This window comes from Microcebus murinus, chromosome 15, assembly GCF_040939455.1.
Source record: "Microcebus murinus isolate Inina chromosome 15, M.murinus_Inina_mat1.0, whole genome shotgun sequence".
Lineage (NCBI taxonomy): Eukaryota > Metazoa > Chordata > Mammalia > Primates > Cheirogaleidae > Microcebus > Microcebus murinus.
In genome coordinates this window covers 24,680,133-24,704,103 of record NC_134118.1, presented here as the reverse complement: position 1 = coordinate 24,704,103, position 23,971 = coordinate 24,680,133, and the positions used below count along the sequence as shown (strand labels likewise).

General features: G+C 39.6%; 1 long non-coding RNA gene and 3 other non-coding genes across 4 annotated transcripts; 2 read left to right on the top strand and 2 right to left on the bottom strand.

Annotated features, from left to right (window-relative positions):
- Positions 1-6,484: 6,484 nt before the first annotated feature.
- On the bottom strand, positions 6,485-6,574 carry TRNAY-GUA (transfer RNA tyrosine (anticodon GUA)). The gene is given in 2 exon segments: positions 6,485-6,520; positions 6,538-6,574. It is a non-coding gene; the product is annotated as a tRNA-Tyr (tRNA).
- Positions 6,575-10,201: 3,627 nt separating this feature from the next.
- TRNAA-AGC (transfer RNA alanine (anticodon AGC)) lies at positions 10,202-10,274 on the top strand. Its single transcript has one exon. It is a non-coding gene; the product is annotated as a tRNA-Ala (tRNA).
- Positions 10,275-12,500: 2,226 nt separating this feature from the next.
- On the bottom strand, positions 12,501-12,589 carry TRNAY-GUA (transfer RNA tyrosine (anticodon GUA)). Its single transcript is given in 2 exon segments — positions 12,501-12,536; positions 12,553-12,589. It is a non-coding gene; the product is annotated as a tRNA-Tyr (tRNA).
- Positions 12,590-16,248: 3,659 nt separating this feature from the next.
- Positions 16,249-23,675, top strand: LOC142876337 (uncharacterized). The gene is made up of 4 exons (XR_012923226.1): positions 16,249-16,272; positions 16,397-16,590; positions 20,562-20,607; positions 23,407-23,675. It is a non-coding gene; the product is annotated as an uncharacterized LOC142876337 (long non-coding RNA).
- Positions 23,676-23,971: the final 296 nt, after the last annotated feature.

Genomic DNA, 23,971 nt, shown 5'->3' with positions numbered 1-23,971 from the left:
GATGTGAAACAACTGCAATTTTTATATTATTTTGGTGGTGGAAATGCCAAATGGTACACATTAGAAAACACTTTGTCAGCCTTTTAAAAATAAAATTAGACATATACGTACAATACCCAACAATCCCAAAACTAAATAAAATACACATGTCCACATGACGACATGAATATTTCTGGTAGCTTTCTGCATAATTGCCAAAAACTGGAAACATCCAAATAGCCATCATAGATAAATAAGTTGTAGTATATCCACGTGCTGGACTACAAATCAGCAGTAAAAAGGAATTAACTAATATATGCCATATTGATAAATCATAAAGTGTTATGTTACTCAAAATAAGTCAGTCACAAAGGGTCCATTCAATTTGATTTTATTTATAAAAATTATGGAAAAGATAAAAGTATAAAAACCAAAATCAGATCAGGGTTACCATGGGGCTGAGAGTGGGTGGCAGAGATTGACTATCAAAGGGCATGAGGGAACTTTGAGGAGTAAACAAATTTCTCTATCTTGACTGTGTTTGCGGTGGTTACATACAGTATACATTTGCCAGCACTTATTAAAATGTATATTGTGAAAGTTTTACTTTATAAAAACTTGACTTATAAAGAAAAAAAAGAACTTAAATGACTAAGAAAAACACAGAACCAAATCAATGAGAGATATCACGTATTTATGGATCAGAAGACTCAATATTGTTAAGCTGTCAAGTCTCTCAAGTTAATTTGTGGATTCAACACAATTCCAATCAAAATCCCAGTGGATTTTTTTCTTTTTGGTAAAAATTGGCAAGATAATTATAAAATTCATGTGGAACACAAAGAATCCAGAATAACAGCAGCAACCTTGAACAGGAAGAACAAAGTTGGAGGACATACACTATTAGTCTTCGAGATTTATTTAGAATTTCAGTAATCAAGGCAAGATGAGACCCTAGACTTTCAACTGGCATGTGTTCTAATGGACATTTATGTTGTTTCCCATGGGAAAAAAACTAAGTGTATTTGGCTTTTAGGAAGGAGGGTACCCAGAAGAATTGGCGGCCATATGGTAAACTGTGATAGTCACTTTTGCTTTTCAAAAATATTCTGATTCACAGTCTTCTAGAACATGTAGCACATGTAGATTGTAGTCCTTAACTCTTTCAGAAATAGATGTAGACATATGACACAATTTGTTTTGGCAAATGAGATGTCCCTTCTGTACGTCTGAGAGTCAGTGAAGAATCCACTGATGCCTCTATACTTTACCCTGACAAAATAATTTATGATCCTGGCTGTAGAGGATCTACAAGTCAGGGTTTCTGAATAGAACAGAACCCACCAACCAAATCATGATAGACTTATATGACACAGAATAAGATTTTATGATTACAAGCCACTATGATTTGTCTGGGGGAGAGGAATTACTTCTTATTGCAGCATAAGCTAACCTATGCAGATGGATACATCCAGAAAATTTGAAAGTCTGAATTTATTAAGTAGGTCCATTCCCTTTCTAGGTAAATACTCAACAAAATTGTGTGAACTTGTGCACTAGGAGACATGTCAAGAGTGTTCATAGTAGCAGCATTTTCTTTTTAAATCTATGTATATATACCTATAGTTTAAATATATCAATACAGCACAAGAAAAAGCTCAGTGAAGCATTGCCAAGAGCTTACCTGCAGCATAATGTCACATGATATTACTTTAACCCTAAGAAAATATCTGAAATAGTCATGATTCTTCATGATAGAATTCTGGAATTCTTAAATGTGTTGAGCTAAAAGGAGGAAAATAATCTCAAAATTAGGATGAACAGAGATCTTGGGATGGGATTTAAAATTACTATGATGGTTTTTCAAGCCTGGAAACCACAGTCATTGGGATTCCAGGAAAAAAAAGTATTTTATTTAAATTCTTTTTTTTTTTTATTAGATCAAACAGAAGAAATAAATTCTTTGACACAAGAGGCATTTCACCTGCTCTGCCTTATGCCCCAAGTCAAGCCATAGCTACTGCCTTGTTCTCCTTTTCTCCCTTGTAACAATACACTACAGAGGCAGAGGATAAAGAGTCAAGAAAGGTTTATTTCAAGAACAGTGAAAAAAGAACATGTTTGCCTGTAAGTGTGAACAAGGTTGGCTACATAATTCACAGGGCCTGATGTAAAACAAAGATGAGGGATTCAAAAATCAGGGGAAAAGTGTCATTAAATATACTAAAATAACAACTTTTTTCTTTCTTCTATAGTCTCTTGATTTATGACACACGATGCTTTTATTTGCTATTTGATGCTGTTCTAATAAATAAAAATTTAACTTTTATATTATTAATTTTACTAATCTTTATGTTGTTCAATGGCAACTTTAAATAAAAACATAATAATATTTAATTCATATTTGAAATCACCAAAATTCCACAATTATATTTCATAGCTCAATATATGTATTTTGTTCTTACTCGAACAGTGGAAACACTGCCCAAAATGAACACATTTCTTTTTTTTTTTTTTTTTTTTGAGACAGAGTCGCAGTCTGTTACCTGGGCTAGAGTGCAGAAGCATCAGCCTAGCTCACAGCAACCTCAAACTCCTGGGCTCAAGTGATCCTTCTGCCCAGCTAATTTTTTTTCTATATATTTTTAGTTGGGCAATTAATTTCTTTCTGTTTTTAGTAGAGACAGCGTCTCGCTCTTGCTCAGGCTGGTTTCAAACTCCTGACCTTGAGCGATCCTCCCACCTCAGCCTCCCAGAGTGCTAGGATTATAGGCATGAGCCACCACGACCAGCTTGAACTCTTGATTCACACACATTCTATCAACACTCTCTATCTTTGGTTTATTAATGAGCAAGGAAAGACTGAAAGGAAAAAAAAAAAACTATGGGTTGCCCTAGCTTTTCATTTCCTTCTATGTTATCATTTTCAGTGTGACTGGTTTATGCAGGGTGATAACATGAATAAACAAGGATATGATAGGGTTCCTAGGTGGTGGATGTTTCTTAGATCCTTGCCATTGCCTTCTTTCTGCATCCTAAGCAAATTTTGGTTCAAATGGAGACCTTGGCCTCTCAGGACTGTCAGCACCTCCACGAATCTTTAGCCATAGAGGTAATACACCTATGTTATACTTGCTTTGAGTCTTAGCATCATGGTTCTCCCAGAAGTCTGTGCTTATGGGGCATTATCATGTGAATGGGTGGCAAGAAATTAAGGCTGCCACCTAACATATCTCCTCTGTTCATATGAATGCTCCATTGTCTCTTTGGACTTTCCTTTCGAAACACAAATTCAAAGATTAAATTATTATCAATTTCAAGATGGCAACAGCAGAGTATTAAACCAAGAGTGGATCTTTCTGAACACAAAGCCCTGTGCAACTGCACAAGTTGCACACCCAAAAAGCCAGCCTTGAATTGGAGTGTCCATCCTTGAGAATGGGATGAGATTTGGTGTCCACAAGGACAAATATGAACAAGAAGACTATTTTTAAAAAGTAGAATGATTGTATAAGAGTATTTGTAAAATCATTACATCTAGTAACTAGCTTAACCAAAGTAAATTGCCCATTTACTTGGCATCCAATTATGGATCCACCATTCACACATGAATGTCCTGGGACTTTGCTTCTTTGGTGACCTTTATTTAGGAGGCAAGGATACTCCCTGAACTCAGACCAGCATCTTTCACTATGCAAGAGAGTAGTAATGATCACTTTTTAGAAACCCTGAATGTTCTTATTTCTGTTGCCAGCATAGTACATCAATCTCACCCTTCACTGTCTCTCATCTGACCTTTTAGATAATCTCTCTCCTGCTCCTCCAAACCCCTTTCCCAAACCCTTCTCCAACCCTATTCCCCACTCTCATAGTGCCTCTAGAGTGACCTTTATAATATTCAAATCTAAGAGGGTAACTACATTTGGTAAAGCCTACCTACTGCCCTCAAGATAAAGAAAAAAATTCTTAAATTTGTATTACTCATTTTAGGTATAAACCTAAAGAATAAAAATTTCCATTTTTGCTAGTGGTAACATTCTTTCAATCTCAGGAGTCCTACCCAATAGAGGCAGAACGACCTATTTTGTTCCTTTTATTACATTTTGGCTTAATCTCTCTTTTCTTTTTACATTTTCTCTTTTCTTTTGGCTTAATCTCTCAAGTCTTTTTACATGAAAAAGAAGAGAGAAGTTTTATATCTAATAAAATAAAATAAACAAACCTATGAAGGAGATGCATGGAACAGGACTTTATAGACAAAGATAAAGATGAATAGTGGAAAAACTTCACTAAACCATGCCAAAAAGAAAGCGCAAAAATTAATTCTTCCCTGAGCATCCTATTTAATCCTGTATATAACCTTTACTCCAGATGTACCCTCCAAGTCATCCACAGATACGCCTACAGCCTCCTCTAATCCAGATGCCAACGGCCTCCTCTACTTATTCCTTTTTTCCATGTCACTTACGACCTTCTGACTTACTGCAAATATACCTTTTAAGTATATGACATCTTTTCCACTCTGGAAAAGTAACTGACTGGAGGACTAGGATCTTTGGTTTATTGATGTTGACTAAGTGCCTAGAACAGTACCTCTTCTTAGGGGTACTCATTACCGTTTGTTGAGTAAATAAGTCACGTTCTTAAATTGAGGACCAACAGTAGACCAAACAAGGATGTCCTGACAAGTTTAACTCCGACTGTGGTTCGCACAAACCTCAGTAGGAGTGGGAGAGCATGGGGCCAACTTGATCCCGTTACGGGGATTATTCCAAAATTAACTAAGGATGTTACTGAGCGTTGGACTCTCGCAACAAAGCCACATCTGGATGAAATTTCCTGTTCACGCCACGGCCTGTGCTTTTGTACGGGCAGAACCGTTAAAAAGTGGCTTCGACGGCTCCCTTCCATGAAGAATGTCCGCCCCCAAGTCAGGCTAGCAACTGGGCCTCGCTTCGAATCCGGAGGGTCAGCACGGGCAGGGCCGGATTGAGCGGCCTCCCCGCCCTCGCTGGGGCTCCCAGTCGCACAGGGCGGCCGCTCGGAATCTCGCGTTTTCTTACCGTAGGCGGCCCCCAGGGCGGCGCGCTCAGTCCTGCTCTCCTGCGTCCTGTCCTCACAGGTTTCCCCTCAGATCTCAAACCCCACGAACACACCTGATCCTGGCGGTCCCACCCGCGCCCGGCGGCCCCGGCGGCGATCCCGACACCAATCCCCAGGGCGCTTGCCTGGCGCGGCCGCTCGGCCTCAGCCCCTTCCGGTTGCCGGAGGAGGCGCCCAGCAGGGGGCGCCCTTGCAGCTGCGGTGCATCCTACGCGCGGCGCCGCGGGGCCCACTGAGAGGCCGCATTAGGGCCCTCTTATTCGTGTCTTGTTTGTTTGACCAGACAACAACGACATCTAGAAGGTCACACGTTCAGTTCTGGTTGGCAACTTTCAAGGGTGAGGGGCTGATGCCTCTCTGGGCTGGGCTGTGGCCCTCCAGTCAGCCCCACTAAATCATTTATAATTATACATCGCCCTTCCTGGGGGCTTCGACACAATTTTTTTACCCTAGCTTCACCCTGTCCTAAGCACGAAGCTACCCAGAAGGAAAGAAGTAGTGGCCAATACGTACCTAATTGCAAAGCGGGCTTGACATTTTTTCCCTGCCCAGGTCCCAACTACATTCCTAAAATAGCTCGCGGCTGCAGCTCCTTCCTCAAGTTCCCGCTCGCACTCTGTTAATTTTAGGAGAGCCAATTTTTCTATTATCCTCCACTCCTGAGGTGTGTATAGGTTATTGGGAAGGGGAGTGTATTCTATCCCCTTTTTCGTCCTTGACATCAACATTTTCCAAACACAACAGTGGGAGAAAGAAAGCACAGATTTGTGTAGAAAGATGGGGCGGGGTGCGTATATTTGAGGTAGATGATGCTGTATCTGGGTGACGGGTAGGATGAAGTTCTACATTTTTGTATGTTTGAAATCCTCGCTCATCAAAGTCTTCTTCAAAAAGTACCAAGATAACAGAACTCTAAAGGCCGTTGCATATTCTAACGTTCAAGAAAAATTAAAGTGAAAACAAAACCTTGGGGGCAGGGCGCTCTCGGCATTCATTCCCTCACCTCTCACGCGCCCTCAACTGAGCTCCGCTGCGGGCGCCGGCTGTGGTTTATCGGTCCAGCGTGGGAAGTGGGCATAGAAACCGCATTTGAGGATCAGTAGTGGGAACAAGATTGGGGCCAAGAAACCGGGAGCCGGCAGGAGACTCGGGGTCAGAGTGAAGGTGACGGGGTCCTAGTGAAGGCGAAGTGAAATCTGACACTTCCTCTAAACGCTGTTTTTCACCAGCTACCCGATTGCCTATTTGTTCTGGACGTAGTTGCTGCAAGTAAATGAGAGGATATGCGTGTATGCTTAGATACAAGTGATCGACGGGATCTTGTCTAGAGCCTTGTTTTGACAAGGATATAAGTACGTGAGATTCGTGTTTCTTAAATCCAAGACTGCAGTCAAAATTCTCGTCCTTCGAGCCGGATTCGAACCAGCGACCTAAGGATATCTAGGATAACATCAACTACAGTCCTCCGCTCTACCAACTGAGCTATCGAAGGACACATGGGCATGAAGCCTTTCAGAATTCTTAAAATAATGTGTCCTGAAGTTTGTGTTTTAATTATAGTTCCATTAATTTTAAAAAGTATGGTCAACTTAAAAGCAGTTTTCTCAGAAGTGTTCTATTAATATGTAATGATCTGAGTAGCTGACTTTGTGAGTTTATTATACATATGTAAAATTAATTGGGTTGCATATCTAAGACATCAGGATATTTACATATACCTCAAAACAAAACCCCTACCAGGACCCCCATGATCTAGAGTCATACATCATCCCCTAAATATTTACAGGTATGGTGAAATCCCAGGATTATGGCCGATGTCCTACTGTCCTGTCTGATTATCTACTCTTTTATTTCTCAAAAGTATTTGGATTTGCTCGATAAAAAAGCAAGCCCTAAATACAGACAACTGGGCTAAAGAGGATCTCAGGGTTGTGAACAAAGCAGTGTTCCCAGCGTTTTTGTACCATTGTGATTCTCCTTTCTGAAAGGGAAATCGTTTATGTTCATAAACCTAGTGATAAAATGTGAAATGCTTTGTGTGTGTGTGTGTAAATTGCCTTTGTTAGATAAACAATTGAGGTGGTTCATATTATGTTACATACTTATACTGAGGCAATTAAAATGAAACAAGAACCCCTGAAATTTTTAAGAGGAAATATAAATAAATATTCCTTTTTTGAAGTAAATCATCAAACATAGAGAGAGACTCAGTGGAGATTTTGCCTGCTCAGCTTCCTTGTGTCTAAAGCAGACATGGCTACTATGCTAAACTATCTGATAAGAAAAGGCTTTGAAAGAAAAATTCCTATTTTTTCTTCAAATGGCAACTGTCAATGCCTCCCATTAGGAATATTAATAGCACATAGTTGATATTAAACTCAGTAATTAAATCCCTTCCATAAATAACTAAGAAAATAGTATCTGGTAACTTTCCTTTCAATGTTCCTAACCTAATAACCAGAGAGGAGGGATCTGAGGATATGGGCAGTTTCTCTTTGTGTTCTATCTGTGCCTTGAATATCAGGCAGAAAAGCTACAGAGATGCCAATTTAGTGGCAAAATTTCAAGATGGGGCTGGATTCAACAGCTGTTACAGAATTGTCTTTGTTGGGATTACTGGGGTGCCACCTAGGGAAACAGGAAGCCCCCAGAAAGGAAACAGAAAAGACCAAGAACACCTTTCTCTTTCCAGCCTTGGAGCCTCTCTTTCTAGCTTTCCTTTTGGCAAGGCTTACCCATAGGGTCAAGTAGTAAAACTGCAGCGTGGTCAAGAGTCCACCTCCTGTATCACAAGGGGGATTAAAGAATACTAAGTATCTTTGTCTACTCAGGTTGTCTAGGTCCATTTGTGCTGCTATATCAAAATACCCAAGATTGAATAATTTATAAAGAGTAAAAATTTATTAATAATAGTTCTGGAGGCTGGGAAGTCCAAGACTAAGGCACCAGCAGATTTGCTGTCTAATGAGAGCTGCTCTCTGCTTCCCAGGTGGCACCTTGTTATGGTGTCCTCACATGGCAGAAGAGATGGAAGGGCAAAAAAGGTGTGATCTTGCTCCCTCAAGCTGTTTTGTAAGGGCACTAATTCATCCATGAGGGCAGAGCTTTCATGGCCTAATCACTTCCTAAAGTCTTCACCTCTTAATACTATCACGTTGGGTCTTAGTTCCAATAAAGTGAATTTTGGAGAGATACATATATTCAAACCATAGCAGGCTGCTATAACAAAATATCACAGACTGAGTGGCTTAAAACAACAGAAATTTATTTCACAGTTCTGGAGGCTGGGAAGTCCAAGACCAAGGTGCTTACTGATTTGGTTCTTGTTGAGGGTTCTCTTCCTGGCTGGCAGATGGCCTCCTTCTTGCTGTATCCTCACAGTGCTATGGTGTCTTATAGGGATAATAATTGTATGGATCATTTATCTTGTGACCTCATTTAACCTTAACTACTTCCTTACTCCAACAAAGTCACTTCGGGGGTTAGGGCTTCAATGTAGAATTTGGGGGGAACACAATTCAGTCCAAGGCAGTTAGTTTGGAGTTGAGCGTCAGTAGTTTAGCAACTGGTAAAAATTCCAAGTGAACTTTAACATATTCCTGATTTTCATTTACCTCTGTGGAAACTGAGAAGTTGAAACATTTAATAGCTAATCCAATGTTACTGGAAACCAGAACTCTCAACTCATGGAAGAAAGCCCAGATAAACCAATCACTCCTAGTTTACAGCCAGTCACTCATGCCAATTCCACATCTGCACTCCTGGGAGAAATAGGGAGAAAAGAGTAAGGGGAGGCCAAACTGACTGGGTAAATTTTGTCCAGAGACAAGTAGGAGAAAGAACCCATACGATATGAGAATTAAGGCAAGGCTGATTTTGAGCCAAGTTTTGAGATGAATGGTAGGCTTCTACGCACACTTTGAACACCTGAGTTTTGAACTCTCTTGTCTAAGATGTAAGGGGTAGGGAAGGAAGATGGGGGGCTTCTTCCCACAGAAAGAGTTATCCACTTTTTCGTCAGCCCTAATTGCAATTTAAAAAGCAAAAGAGAAAAGCAATCATTAAGAGCAGTCTAAAGATTTTGAAAAAGCCTGCTAGGGATGCCCTGTATTGCATAGAGTTGCTTTCTTAAATAAGATTTTTCTCCATTTCAATTTTGAACATCTTGTCCCAATTTCATTGAGACTAGAAAATAACTTTCAACCAAAAAGAGGTCTCTAACGATAGAATTTCAGTAAAAGAAGCAGTTGAAAGTTCAGATGTTGGGTGAGAGCTTTTCATATGGCTTTCCTGAAAGTGATGGGCCTCTAGCAATGCCCAGCGGATCCTGCTTCACAACTAGCTTCTGCTGAACCATACCTAGCATTTAAGGCACAGTACCTAGTTCCTGGTATTCAATAGGCCCAGAAAAAAAGTGGCAACTACTATTGCCTTTGTCTTTTTATAAGAACTCTGGTTCTAAGTCTGCAGCCATAAGTTAATTCGGTTCTCTTGTTAATATGTACAAGCTTAGAAAAATAGCTTGCACACCTTTTGATTGAAATTGTGACTACAGAAGCCAGAATGGAGAAATTAAATGGATGCATGCCCCCTAGTGGTCATGCATCCCCCCCGGCGATGACAGAGGATGCCTGACAATAAGCGGATTTTAAGTGACATTCGCAGATACATAGTAACTGCAGAATCTGTTTCTGGAGCCAACTGAATCAATTGGTGGAAATTTCAGGGGTGCGGAGATTATTTGGAACTAGTAAGTAGGCCAAGACCAAGGCCAAGCCTCATTGCTTGAGAAACTTGACTTTCCCTCCTGTCTGTATCCTCAATTTCTTTCCAGTTCCTGGTTTCCGTTTATATGATTCCAGTGTTAAACTTTAGCCCAATCCCCAAGACAAGTGTTTGTGTGGATTCCCGCGCCCTGGTTCACCTGCACTCTCTCATCATTCGACAGGATCCAGGTAGTGCTGAAGGACGGAAATCACGCTGGGGCTACTTGATCAACATTGAGCTACAGTCCCTCACTTCTTTCTATTGGCTGACAGCTAGTGTCTATCGAAAAAGCAGTGAGTCCTGAATTCTAGATATCAAAGAGAGTAAAGGATGAAAGTAAGCCTTTCCAGGTGGGGAATTAGCTCAAATGGTAGAGCGCTCGCTTAGCATGCGAGAGGTAGCGGGATCGATGCCCGCATTCTCCAGCTTTATGATCCTCTTACTGTTTGGTCTTTATTTCCATCTTCCGGTTATATCTTGAAACAGGAGCAACTAAAAATTCGCGCTTATTTCATAATACTGATGGCTTGTCCCTCAGGAAACTTGTGTGCGAGGTTCCCTCACCGTCCATGAAGCCCCACATACTTCGTGGTTCCCCCATTCTCAGACAGCTCTACGGTGGAGAGGTCTGAGTTCTTTGGAATTTCTCTTAGGTTTTGCAGATCTGAATGTTGGTCTTTGCAAAGTGAATTTGCAAATCTACACTTCAATCATTTATGTATTAATATTACAAAAAATTAGATTTATTCTCAAAATCTACTTTCCATACGTCCGACGTATTAAGGACCACCTCAAATTCTTCTCACTGTAACAAATGTGCTATTTCTTAATGAGATGGTAGAGAGGCAAAGCATATGTACGTAAGTTTAAGGTTTATTTTTCATAATATATTTTCTCTTCCTCTTCTGGAGTTATCTATGTCGGGGGGCGAGGGTGGTCTGCTGCTGTTACTGGTGTGGAAATATGGCAAAATATGGTCCAAAATGTGGGAGGAAAATTACAGTAGAGACTATCTGGATTGGAATCTCTTGTGCCATGGCAAGGGAGTTTAGTCCAGGACTGTTTAATAAACTTTGCATCGAAGACCCAAATATTTTTAGAAAATTGGACCATTTTTCTTTTGCCTCCAACTAGCTTTCAAAAAGCAGGGAGTTCATTGGGAGCTGCCAGTTTAGGCTGGACTCCAATCCTTTATAGGAGTGGTTTCCGACGCATCTTAGGCAGGGCTTGCAAACCACTACCCTAATTCAATAAGCCTAGTCTTCTGTGTTTTTTATTAGCTCTCCAGATGATTCTGATACATATCCAAATTTGAGAATCATTTGCTTAAAGAATAAAAGTTCCGAAGCATGAGAAGGAAAACACAAGAAATTGCCAGGCACAAAATCCTCAGACAACTCTTCCTTACTTTGAGCTAGTATCTTTGTCACTGAGGACTCTTTCATAGGTAAGGTATCCAGGATCACATTTTTGAGACAGGGTAGAAATGGAATTAATATATTTTAACGAGATTGGCATAAAATTAGCAAATGTGTTTTATTGTTAAGCGAGAGATCTCTACTTTTTTAGCTAATTTCCCATGTAGGTAAGAAATCCTGTCCATTTTTTCCCTTATATATTATTTTCTCCAAAATTATTGTTCCCTCTACCAGTGGAGTGTTTTTCAAACCCTGCAGCACATTAAAATCACCTGGGGAGTTTTTTAAACAACCAACACCTGGGTCTTTTTTTTTTTTTTTTTTTTTTTTGAGACAGAGTCTCACTTTGTTGCCCAGGCTAGTGTGTGAGTGCCGTGACGTCAGCCTAGCTCACAGCAACCTCAAACTCCTGGGCTCAAGCAATCCTCCTGCCTCAGCCTCCCGAGTAGCTAGGACTACAGGCATGCGCCACTGTGCCCGGCTAATTTTTATTTGGCCAATTAATTTCTTTATATATATAGTAGAGACGTGGTCCCGCTCTTGCTCCGCCTGGTTTCGAACTCCTGAGCTCGAGCAATCCTCCCGCCTCGGCCTCCCAGAGTGCTAGGATTACAGGCGTGAGCCACCGCGCCCGGCCAACACCTGGGTCTTACCTCCCACGTGGCCCAAGCATAAGCACGTTGTAAAATCTCTACAGGTGATTCTGATGTCGACATTTTCTCAGCCAGGGTTGAAAACCACCACCGTGACATAGTTAAAAGGAGAAGAGCGACCAGACCCCCTGAATTTCGTCCGGGCCCCAGGCATGGAGGGAGTTGGCCACTGGTCGAGCGTGGAACCGAGTCCCAACGACTCGTAACTCTCAGACCACCAGGGGGCGCGCGTGCCCCACCAATTACCGGCTAGTCCGCAGTAATTTCCACCAGCCGCCCCTACCCCTGGCTCGGAATCCACGGTAGACGGGTGAAGGTGCCTCTGGGTAGCCCTAGCCCAGCGGGCCGGTCTCTGATTCGTTTCGTCAGGGCCCAGGGCTTCTCAGAGGGTGGAATTGAGTGAACTATAAAGTTGAAGTCTTGATCGCGCGTATTAAAAATTGTTACGGAAAATAATGATAAAAAAGTGGAAATTCGCTGCACATGAGAATAGATTGAAATAGATTCTCACCAAGGATATATGTAACTGGAGTATGCTTTTCAGAGGGTGGGGTCAGGAGTTTCACAAAAAAGTATGAATTCCTTCGAGCCGGATTCGAACCAGCGACCTAAGGATGCCTGAAGAACTTCCACTACAGTCCTCCGCTCTACCAACTGAGCTATCGAAGGATTCACGTAGCTCTCCCTTCCCGCTGGGGATGCCATCTCTGCGTCACATGGGGCGACCATGGGTATTCACTACTTCATTTATTTACATTATTGACGGTCACTTTCAAACTTTGGGAGGATCCAGCACCCTTCCGTACTCAGAGGCCCTCTGCCCTGAATCAAGGAGAAAATGGGAGCACCGGCGCTCACCAGTTTGCAAAAAAAAAAAAAATGTTAAGGACTCATAAGGAATTAATAAGTACTTAGCAATGAGCTTATTTCACTGTGATGAGAATGAATTTAAATAACCAATTCTGACCTCCACTTACAAATAGAATTTGAAATATGTAATACTTTAACCTGATTTTAACAACATAATTAACAGAAGGAAAAAAGGAGGAGGCTGTTAAATAATGAAACCCTTCAAAAGCATATTAAAATGTTCTTTAATAGACATTAGTCCTTGTAGATAAACAGATCATCACATTAATTCCTAACCTTCCAAAAACCTATCAATGGGAAGCTAAAATGATATAGTTTTAAATTAGTGATCTTAACACAGGTAGAAAGTAATGTTATTCAAATATTAGTAAATTTTGCAAAGTGTAAGATTCTTGTCTAGTTTTCTATAACTGAAGCTCAGAATGGCTAGTATGCTTCCGTGTTAATGAAGAAATCTACCTGAGGTGACATTTGGCCTCAGAAATGTTTCGTTCTTCTTCACCTCCCATTAAAATCATTACACTGTCAAACAATGAGTCACATACATAAAGTAAACGATCCCCCTTGTGCAAGTATACCGCTGAAACCAACATTCATTCCTCAACAGCACACAGATTTTTTTCTGAACAAGAATTAAAAGCAGATTGTTAATCACTTAACTTGACCATTAACCTCAAGTCTTCATGAAACATCTATTTGAGTGAGGCCAGTCTGAATGAGATAAATATAACATTTTATCTCCTCTCCAACCCCAATTGACTGAATGTTATTCTATTTTATAGATGTATTTAGTATTATCCATTTTGTCAAAATACACATATCAAAAGGTTAAAGGTATAATTCTTATAAACACTTGTCAAAAGATTTAATTCATTAATGAGAGAACCAACAGAATGGTAAAAAATGGTTCAAAGAATTTAGCAATAGTCACTGAAAGAAGTAATGCTGTAAATTACCATTGCTCAGTGAGATACACAACTGGAAAAAATCCTACAAGACAATAAAACTGTTTACTTTTTCTACAGGACAGAAAGCAACTAAATATCAGACGAAGTTCATTTGTATCATTAACAGTCATCTAAAAGTTAACATTTACCCCTACAAAGTTGAAAGATACCCTAATTAATAAATACTAAGTCAAAACCATGGCACATACTCATATAGCAGTGGTTCTCCAATGGGGCAATTTTGCTGTCACAAGGGTCACCTGGTAATGTAGGGAGATGTTTTCGTGATGACTGAGAAAGTGCTACTGGAATGTAGTAAAAGGCAGGAATACTAGCTAGTAAACATCCTATAGTGCACAGGACAGCTCCCTACAACAAAGAATCATCTAGACCAAAATGTGCTGAGGTTAAGAAATTCTACTCTAGAGAATGAAAATAAACACAATCCTCGGTCAGACCTAACAGAAAATGCTCTAGGTTTAGAATGACATTTAAAAACTATGCAGGCCCAGCGTGGTGGCTCACGCCTGTAATCCTAGCACTCTAGGAGGCCCAGTTGGGTGGATTGCTCCAGGTCAGGAGTTCAAAACTAGCCTGAGCAAGAGCGAGACCCGTCTCTACTATAAATAGAAAGAAATTAATTGGCCAACTAATATATATAGAAAAAATGAGCCCAGCATGGTGGCACATGCCTATAGTCCCAGCTACTCGGGAGGCTGAAGCAGCAGGATTACTTGAGCCCAGGAGTTTGAAGTTACTGTGAGCTAGGCTGACACCATAGCACTCACTCTAGCCTGGGCAACAAAGCAAGACTCTGTCTCAAAAAAAAAAAAAAAAAAAAAAAGACATGCAGCCTTTGTTTATTCCTATTTCCATTTTTTTAAATCTATGGAGAAAGCCTAGCAAATACAAAATATGTATTTTGAAGTAGGTTTGAAGCTATTTTAAAAAATGGAATCTATTCATGTATTTTTAAAGTTTAAGGTTTTTTTAATTTTTAAAAATGATATAGAACCCTTAACACTCTCAATCTGTGTACTTTCTCTAATCATTCACATTCATCTTTCTAAAATTTTGAATTCTTTATCATCATAACATTTTATAACTATCTCTTTGCTCAATCTCTACAATACCACTTCACTTAGACCCTCATCATCTTCTTTCAGAACTTCTGCCATCATCTTCTATTATAATTGACTCCCATTGTACAGATTGGTCCCCTCAGTTCTGCTCTCCATACAAAGAGGAATCTGAGGTTCACAAGATTGGCACCATTAAAAGAAGTTCCTCCTTCCTGCCACTCTCCCCACAAACCCTTTACTGTAAAAGAAAATAATTGAGTTCCCCTAAAATAAAAACAGATTCACAAGAAGGAAAATGAATACTCATATTAGAAGTTTGATCTACCACCAGAACCATTCAGTGATTTATAAAGTCTTGGAAGCCTAAGTCCTTGTCTGTGATTGTGGATTGGGGCTCATACTTATGCGACTTTGTGTGTAACATTACACCCGGCCTAGGAGACAAGATCCATTCCTTCCTTTATTTCTCCAGTTTCACATTACAGAAGATTTAGGAAACAGGCCTCAAGGAACCTTTGAGGGAGAGGAGAAAATGGCGGGAACAGACGGTAGATTTGGGGGCTGCTGAGGGGTGTGAGAAAACCTGTAGGTCAGGAATTATGTGATTCTGTAGATAGCTAGAATTCTCAATCATCAATCATAGCTAGAATTCTCTTCTATGCGTTTATTTTCAAAACAAAATATAACCCAATGTGAACACGGGAAGAAGCAGGAAAAGTTCTGGTTCCCTTTTTTTTTCTCCTTCACAAACAGTACTCTCAGATGTGGATGGGAGATAAGTCTCCCAGTCCAACCTGCCTCTCCCACCTCCAACACCCAAGGGGAAGAAAAGAGCATCCTCTGTGCCAGCGTCCAGAGCCCAAGGGGCGGTGCCGGACGCCGAGGGCGCCGGGCGGTGTGGGTGTGCGTGTGGGTGTCAGGGCTCACTGTCTTGCTAACTGGAAGGCGGCGATGGAGTTTGCGACGCGGGTGGGGGAAAGGAGGTCGATAGGCACACAAAGAAATAGAAAGCTCCACCAGACTCTCCGCGCCCCGCGCAAAAGGCGTCCGTATCTCCGCGCCCACACGGCCACGTGAGCTCCGGGCTGGGAGCCATTGGCCCTCTCTTCCACTTTCTAAACTTCTTCACCCGCCTCCATCCGATACGCTGTCTTGCCCCGTGTGTTTAGTAGCGGACTTGCTTCTCCGAATGGTCGAGATCCGAAGCTGATGGCCAGCAACCCAACAGTAAGGGCACTCCGCGGGCCGTTCTGGAAAACTAAGGAAACAAGCGCCGAAAGGAAAGGGGCCCGGCAGGGCGAGCGCGGGCAGCGGAAGGAGTCACCTGACGTGCGTGTGATCACGTGTCGGCGAGGGCGTGGCCCGTTTGGATGGCCGAGCGCGCAACCGCAGTTGCTGCATTAGCTGCTGAACTGCGCAGGCCTGGGCTAAAACCCGGCTGATGACGCAAAGAGTAAGTTCTGTAATGCGCGCTATGCGTCCGTGTAATTATCAATCAAATAATTGTCATTTTATTTTAAATGCAGCCCATGGTGGAAAGAAAGGTGCGATGAATTCACACACTTCCATTTATTCAGTAAATGCTTACAGTGCACCTGCTGCGGGCTGGAGGAAGAGACCTTGTGTTCTTCTCTGGCGCGGGGTCTCCTGAGGTCCCGGGAGGACTGCAGAGTGCCCATCTCCAAGCGTAGGGCAGTACGTGGTAATTAATGCAGCAGCGCTGGATAACGCCAGGAGAACCCCACTTGGAGACTGTTTGTGTCCTTCGGGAGTGAGTGCAGAATCTATTTCTGTAGAATATGTTTTAATAGTAACTATATAGATATGTGCTGAATTAATTGTATACATTGACACTTGAACACCGTTTAAAAGTAAATAATGAATTTTGGTAGTGGAAATTACAGCAACATGGCGGGGTATTTAATAGTATGTATGATGTAATGGCAAAAACACAAACAGGCTTTGGATCTATTTAGTCCACTTTTGAATCTGCCTCACTAGTAGTGTGACTTCTCTATGTTTCTTGTGCCTAATACAAAATGGGGATGATGGTAATGAAGATAATAACGATCTTAAGGGGGTTGTCGTGAATATCAAATGAAATAGCATTTGTAAAGCAGAGTGCTTGGGGTGTGCTGTCTACTCTCTCACTCCCCAGGCTCAAGCAGGAGAACCCACACAGGTTGCTTTGAAAGGATTTCATGTGGGCCTCATCTTTGGGTGAGAGTCTGAAGAGTTCAAGAATACACCGTAGAAAGCACAGGAATAATAACGTAATCCTTAAAACAACAGGTCCCAAACAATACCACAAAAAAGCTAATACACATAATTTAGACTATGTAAAAGATCAGATTTGTGTGAGATTAATAAAGGAAAGCCTCCTACATAGGGTGATACTCTTTAGGGAGGAATTTTGAGGGAAGTGATTGACCAAAATCATTTTTGACAAAAATTAAAAGACATTTTGAATGGATTCCAGATATTGTATATGTGAGCAAGATCTAAAAATTACTTGTTTTTTTAATTTTTTACACTGGGCTCGATAGTCAAAGGAATGAAAACTTGTGGTTGAAATTTTGAAACTAAAATTACTAAAAGGAAGCAATATGTACACAGCAGGGACCTTTATATTCCCAAACATGTATTGAGCACTGACTATTCTAGGCACTATACTAAGTGCTGGGAACACACAGAAATAAGATACTGTCCTCAAAAGCTGTCACAATTTAAATACTCAAAGAATAAATCATAAGTTATGGAGTTAAAGGTTTTCAGCTTTGAAAGTCTGATTCAGAATGCTTGGAATTTAAGTTTATGAGACCTTTCTGGTTGGTGATTTAGACCATACTATAATAAAAGTGCATTCTGTTGATGTAAACATTTGTCTTTTTAAAAAAATCCTAGGACTCTGACCTCTAGACTTAACCTATTTATGGAAAATAAAAAATATGTACTGGGAAACAGGCAGATATTGAAAATGATTAGACAAGGCAAAGCTAAATTAATCATACTTGCCAACAACTTCCCTGCTTTAAGTTTCTCCCCTGGTATGCTATATAGATTGATTGCAAGTATCTAACACAAGGACTGTCATGAGGTTGTTAAAATATACCTTGTACATACCAATAGATATCAATATTTCCAGAAGTTTTTCAGAGTAAAATTTTATCTTTTTTTCCCTTGAGTTGTTTTTTTAATTGACTCATAACTTCTCCCTCCTCCATGACTTTTGGTAAAGGTATGCTATACTAGAAGTATAAGATTGAAAAAAAGGAAAAGCTGAAAGAGTTATGAAAGTACGAAAAATGATAAAGTGCATAAAATTTTGCTAAACATTAGATAACTGTAAGGAAAAACCTAACATTTCTAAGTACATGGTATGTCTAGGCATTACTACATACCCTCCACTAACTGAGGTCGTGGATTTTCTGTCCTGTTTTATTCAGCTGGCCTTCGAGCATAGCATAGTGCCCTGCCTACTTATGGCAGGGCTTAATAAATGCTAACTGTTGTGATTAATGCTTAACTAAGAAGATTTAATGAGTAGAAGAATGATCTTAAATAGTTCTCAAAATGCTATATGAGGTAGTATTAATACTGTCAGAGGTATAACTTGTCCAAGATTTTATTGCTACTAAGAGAGTCACAGTTCATGCTGACTTCAGATGTTGAGCCTTGTGTTATCTGTAAGAATTGGCTAGCCTGGAAGGGGCAATCTCCCTAACCAAAAAAAGGTTTTAAGGTATCAAAACATAATATGTAGAAAATAAAAAATATAAACAATGCTATGTAAGATACATATATACTTACAGCTGCATAAGACTTGAAGACAGAAGTAAGCTCCTGAAGTGTGTGCTCTATGTGAACTTACCTCATAAGGAACATATTGTTAACATGTTCAATAAAAGGACATACAGATGAGTTGTAAAACATGAAGAGATGTTCACCTTCATTCTTAGTGAAAGAAAAATAAATTAAGCCAAGTGTGGTGCTGCATGCATGCATGTCTGTAGTTCCAGCTTGGAAGGCTGAAGAAGGATTGTTTGAACCCAGGAATTTGAGTTCAACCAGGGCTATATGTCCAGACCCCATCTCTAAAAAAAGAGAAAAAAAGAAAAGTAAATTAAAACTATTCCGAGATACTATTTTCTCCTGTCAGACTGACTGAATAGAAGTTTCATAAAACTCTGTGTTGTGACAACTTAATGTGAAGGTGTGAAGAAATAGACATTCTTAGACTTTATAGAAAAATAAATTGATATAGTTTTTATGGAGCGTAATTTTGCAATGTCTATCAAAAGTGCAAAAGTACATTCCCAGCACTTCTAAGGATTTGATCCAGCACTTCTAAGGATTTTTTTCTAACTGATCTGCTTAGACATGTCCAAAATTACTTACAGGATGTCTTTCTTTGCCACAGTATTTTAATAGCATGGACACCCTAAAGGCTAGCAGTGCAAGGTTGATGAAATAAATTATGGCATATACTTATAATGGAATACCATATAGTTCTACAGAACGAGGAAGAGCCTCTATGTACTGATTTGGAAAAAGCTTCATTGATTATATATACTGTGCAGAACATTGTGTATATTATCTTTTCTAGGGAGAAAATAAAAACATATTTGTATTTACTTATGTATATATAAAGAATTCCTGGAGAGATATATACAAAATTCATAACAGTTGTTTTAGCCTACTGAACCCACCACTGGAGTCACCCCAAAAGTGGTGGGAGGGGAATTCCCACAAGATGCCCCAAACCATCCTAACATGGGGCTGGTTGGGATTCCAAATAAAGAAGTACTGAATGCCAGGGTGTTCAGCTCAAACAAACTATTGATTAGGGGAACCTACTTATAGAGGGCTGCAGCAATCCTCATGCAGCAAGAGAAAGGGATGCTCTACGTAGGTGTGTCTGCAGTGAGGGGGGCAGGATATGGAGTTTATACGAGGGTCTAAAGAATTTGACTCAAGGCCCAGGCTAGTTTCTTTCAGTGTTTTGGGCAACAACCCAGATACCTTTATCATTGCCTGGGGATGTTCAAGGCCCCAGTTTGGGTTCAAGTCTGCTGGGAAAACCATGCAGCTGGCTGGATCACAGAGGGGTCATGGTACTCTGTGATTTTCAGTTAAGATACAGAAAGAAAGCCAGGAGAACTGGGAGACCCTGCAACAGTGGTTAGGTTTTATTGTTTTTGTGGGGTTTTTTTTTTGGGGGGGGGTGTTTTTACTTTTCAAGAAGTGAGAACTAAAGGGGAGCTGGGACTTTTTCACTTTATACTTTTTTTACATTGTGAATGTATTACATAAAGAACAAAATATCTCACACAGGTCTGAGATTTGAAAAAAAAGAATGAAATCAACTGAATTTAAAAACTTAAGTTGCATGTAATTTTTGTGAACATGAATTAGGTCAAGTGTGTCATGAATAAAAATGTAATATTCAGTAGTAATCTCCATGTTTTGCTTTCATTATCTATAATTGTTTAGAGTTGTATTTATATGCCTTAAACTAAAAATTCTTTTGAGAGAGGTAGTTGTTTTATTTTATTTTAAAACCACCATGCCTTGGGGAAGAAAAGTTACAAGAATTTTTAAAAGAGTATGTTCTAATAAGGGTACTATATTTATTTACAAAGCTATTTTAATTATTACATCCTTTTAAATAATTTTTTTTAAATATGAACATTTAAAAAGAGTTACAAAGCCTTAACATCCAGGATTCCTTCTTTACTTCAGGGAACATGGAATCCACAAAGTCTGGAGGAACCCCAGGGTACTGCTGGTAAGAAATGACTTTTGAATAAAGAGATTAGTGCTGAGTTTCCCAGAATTTTTCAGTTCTTGGTATGTGTGTAATGTCTTATTTTTTTCACAGTGTCCTTAGGCCAAAAGGAATACCTAACAATTCTGTTTGTTAAAGGTAATATTATGATATAATGACTGTTAAAACAAAAATTGTGATAAGCCATTATTTTCCGCTGAGCTCCTGCACTAGGCTCCAGTAGACCTGACCAAACGAAAACGGAGTCACTCAGGCCAAATGGCACATAATCAAACTGAATCTTTAAGGAAGCAGATAGATCCCCAAGCAGACCTGTGTTTCCTGAAAACAGAAGATTCTAGTCTACCTGAGTCAGCATAATAAATCTCCTCTGCTATAACCCTTACAAAAAAGTAATCCGAAGTAATCTGATGTTAACCAGTTTTTGGTTTTTTTTCTTATTCTTTCCTTTTTCCTACCTTACAAAACCCACTCTTCTACCATTGCCCAGTGGGAGCTTTCATTCTGTTTTATAGATTGGAGGCTGCCCCATTCATGAATCGTGAATAAAAACCAATTAGATCTCTGACTAATTTTGTTGTTAATTTTGTCTTTCGACATGGCTATCTCCTTTTCACATCTTAGGCAACTTAATAATTGTTCTAAAAGCCTTGTAGCTATTTGAAAAAATAATATATAGGTGCTGAAAAAATTGTTTTCTTCATTCTTAAGTAACTACAGTTAACCAGTAACAAGATGTGTGTGTGACATTGCATAACTTTGCAAACCTTAGAATCAGATTGGATACCACCACCCTCATTTCCTATTCATAGTAATTTTCAGACAATACTTTTTATCATAGCAATCTCCAAAAAACCCGGTTTCATAAAGATATGCCATCAGTAGGGATGTAGCACTATCTAATGTTGAAATTGTAAACTAGCTAGAGCTAGTCCTTGTGGTGTGAGACACATGTTGCTATGTTTCTCTTGAAATGGCACCCCAAGACATCCCCATGGCACCCCTGTGAGTTCACTATAGCACCCAAGGGCATTTGGGTGCACATGGGAATCATGACATTAATGCGTTTATAGAATTATTGAAAAATCATGTAAAGCAGTGCTAGTAGAACTTCCTGCTATGATAGAAGTGTTCAGTATTTATGCTGTCTGATATGGAAGTCACCGGCCACATGTGGATGTTGAGCACTTGAAATGTGGCTAGTGTGATTGAGGAGCTGAATTTTTAGTCTCAGTTTTGGTTAACTTATAATTAAATAGCCACATGCGGCTAGTAGCTCTGTATTGGAAAGTATAGCTATAGAATTCTTCAGTAGTCTACTATCAACAATGTAGACTTCTCAATGACAGTGTCCAAATCTATAAGACAGTGGAGCTATAGAACTTCTCGATGCTCCACAGTCTACCCAGCTTTATGAAGAGTTGATGAGGACTAGAGGGTTATAGTGACTTATAGAAGGAAGGGGCTAGAATTCTTGCTGGCCTGGTTATTACAGCAATCACAATATTATAAACACACACAAAATCAAAACTGGGTATTATGCTCCTAGAATGTTGAGTATTTTTTTCTTCTTAAGATGGTTTTATAAAAGTCTTCCGGATTTAGGACCTTGGTTCATAAACATACAGTAATTCAGCAGTCCCTTTAGTCTCCCTGGTCTCTAAAATGTATATCGCTTTTCTTAGATTAATTATAAATTAATTGTTGTCATCTTAGGTGATTCTTATGTCATTCAAAGCATTCTTGAACAACCAATGATAATTAAAAAGTACAAGATCATTCTTTATTAATAAACCACTATTGTTTTTAAACTGTCTTGTGAACCTTTGTGGCATTAAAAGTGTCTTTATCCAATTCTTCCAGCCTTTCTTGTTTATGATTATTATTTGCCTCTCATTATTAATAATTTACATTTGATAAGAACTTTATTTTTCAAAATGTATTTTGCTAAATACTCTTTCCTGGAGCTCAATAGAAATGTTCCTTGAGATTTTAATCAATGTTTGGTTAGGGGGGTGAAAAAAAAAAGAACTTTGACTCCTTTCTCTTTACTGGACTGACTCCAAGCAATGAAACATAAATTTCAGAACCTCAGGAGAGATATGAGTTAAGAGTTTTTCTTTCATTTTATTTTCTGTCTATGACATAGTTAAATATTAGTTAATGTTTCCCATACTGCATCTCTCTGTGTTTTCAGCTTTCCGCTGGTAAGAGAACTCTGCCTTTTTCAGATATTGGTGTCCTCTGTTAGTTAACACATACCTACCACTCCTGCCAAATTGCATCAGGATTAAATAATTGTTTATTAACATATAGCACTTACTGTGTGCTGCCACTGTTCTAAGTCCTTGATACATATTTTTTCAATTCTCACAATAATCCAATTAGGGAGTACTATTTTTAGTCACATTTTATTGTTGGAGAAATTGAGGCACAAAGAAGTTAAGTAACTTGCCCAAGTTCACATAACTAATAAGTTATAGAATCATTTTCAAACCCAGGTAAGTGCAGGCTCTTACTGTGAATTATAAGCAAAGTATTTGCCTTGCTCTAAATTCACCCATACACAAATTTTATACAAATTTCTTCTGATTTCTTTTTTTTGAGACAGAGTCTTGCTTTGTTGACCAGGCTAGAGTGAGTGCCATGGTGTCAGCCTTGCTCACAGCAACCTCAAACTCCTGGGCTCAAGCAATCCTCCTGCCTCCAGAGTAGCTGGGACTACAGGCATGTGCCACCATGCCTGGCTAATTTTTTCTATGTATGTTAGTTGACCAATTAATTTCTTTCTATTTTTAGTAGAGACGGGTCTCGCTCTTGCTCATGCTGGTTTCAAACTCCTGATCTGGAGCAGTCCGCCTCGCCTCGGCCTCCCAGAGTGCTGATTACAGGCGTGAGCCGCCGCGCCTGGCCTGGTTTCTGAAGAAGTTCTTTGGATTAAAACAGAAGTAATACATGAGAACATAGTCTTGTCTCTAAAATAAGCTCTTGACTAAATATTCTTCTGTTACACCAGACTGTTTTTCTCGTTTCCCAGAAATTACTAAAAGGACACAATTATCACAGTTTTTACTTGTGTCATGTTTTTTTGGTAAGTTACTCTCTGAGGGGAAGTTCTTTTTTCCGCTTAATATTTTATTATGAAAATTTTTAAACTTACAAAAAAGGTTTAAAATAATACTGCAATGAACAACATATACACTCCACCATCAACCGTTGGTAAAATTTGCCATACTTGCTCTAAATCAATCTCTTTCTCTTTCTTGTGTGTGTGCACACATGGTATGCATGTATCTTTTGCTGTACCATTTGAAAATAAGTAAAAGGTATGATGACTTTGCCCTTTAAACTCTTCCATGTAAGG